Here is a 1438-nt window from a genome sequence, read left to right as displayed (position 1 = left end):
ACGTTGAGATTTTGGATATAAGGAGTTTGACATGTTCTTTCAGGAGATTAATGGCTTTCTTGAATAGACAATTGACACTAACTAAACTACAAACATCAGATTCTCTGATGTTTGGGCATCAAAATGATCTAATTTCAGTAGTATTCAGAAACTCCTGGCTTTCCCCAGGGACGCTATCACGGGATGCCATTCGTACTGGCAGACTCGACACTCACTTATTTGACAAGTGTTACCAACAATAAAGAAGGTTGAAGCTTTCAACATCACTCACAAAGGATCTTGAATGCTTTAACTGTATTGAGACATATCTAAGTGGACTCAAAACAATGGTGTCCTCTCTCACATTTAAATTCACTTTATAGAGAGGTTGGTGTCAGGAAGTCAGAGAAAATGAACGGCACCCAAGCTTGGGAGCGATGAGAAAACGGATGCCTTAGATGGGAGACTCAATAAAGAAGGCATAGTTACATGTTTTGTGGGCTATTGAGCGCAATATGAATCGTCTGATTCTCCTTTAACTGACGTGTATGGCCGTGGTCATTACGCTAACACTGGTCAATAATATTCATAAAGAAAGAATGAAAAAAAAACGCACCAGCCACCCGCCCGAACAGCGGGCGATTAAGCAAATAAGTGGTTAAATAATAGTGATTTATGTTTGCTTGTTTTTAGATTACATGCTAATATAACAATGAAGTGTAAAGAATAATATAATGATTGGTTAGATAAATACCATTTAGTTATCTATACTTTTAGTTTTGTTGTATATGAGTTTGACGGTTTATCTACAAACATCTCTCGTCACAGACCCTTGTTGCACCAATTTAAAAGCAAGGTAATGTTATTATGCAATGTCCATTGCTTTAATCGCAACAACATTTTTGACATCGCTTCTCGGCCTTTTGGCTAAGATCAAAGTGTAGTATCTGTTCTTATCAGCTTAATATCTGATACGATCCCCATGTGGGATCTTCGATATTAAACTGATTTTTGGATCTTGGCGAAGTGCTAGGGGCTTGCCCCACCTTTGCCGCGGATTGGCCCGGTATTGCAGTGACTCCGGGATCGGTCCACTCCCCAAGGGGAGAAATTAAATCATTTTATTATACGTAACTTTTGAGTAAGATGGCGATGGACATAGTGTATTATAATCGCTGTACATAGTATAGTATGTCACTTTTACTTTTACTTTTATTCTCTTCGCCACTGATCGGCTTGTTAGCCGCTTGGGCGATCGGTCATGTCTCTGATTACTTTTCCTTTTCATTTATCTTCTTCACCAAAAGATCGGCTCGCTATCCGCCCGGGCGATCGGTCACGTCTCTATCACGCACTGTTGGCAAATACTGAGCAGGCACCGGCTCCTGAATGTACCTGAACCCGCTCCAGTGTTGGTCAAGTTTGTCTTGAAAGAGCTCACACTCGGTGCCGTCACAAC

The 1438-nt window shown here is 40.7% G+C and overlaps 1 non-coding gene across 1 annotated transcript; it reads left to right on the top strand.

The window, feature by feature from the left end:
* The first annotated feature begins 886 nt into the window (after nucleotides 1-886).
* On the top strand, nucleotides 887-1079 carry LOC121879868. Its single transcript, XR_006091451.1, has one exon. It is a non-coding gene; the product is annotated as a U2 spliceosomal RNA (small nuclear RNA).
* The last annotated feature ends 359 nt before the right edge of the window (nucleotides 1080-1438 follow it).

Source organism: Homarus americanus, unplaced genomic scaffold (assembly GCF_018991925.1).
Source record: "Homarus americanus isolate GMGI-L3 unplaced genomic scaffold, GMGI_Hamer_2.0 scaffold41424, whole genome shotgun sequence".
Lineage (NCBI taxonomy): Eukaryota > Metazoa > Arthropoda > Malacostraca > Decapoda > Nephropidae > Homarus > Homarus americanus.
Note: the sequence above shows the minus strand (reverse complement) of the source record. Positions and strands in the feature narration are given on the sequence as shown.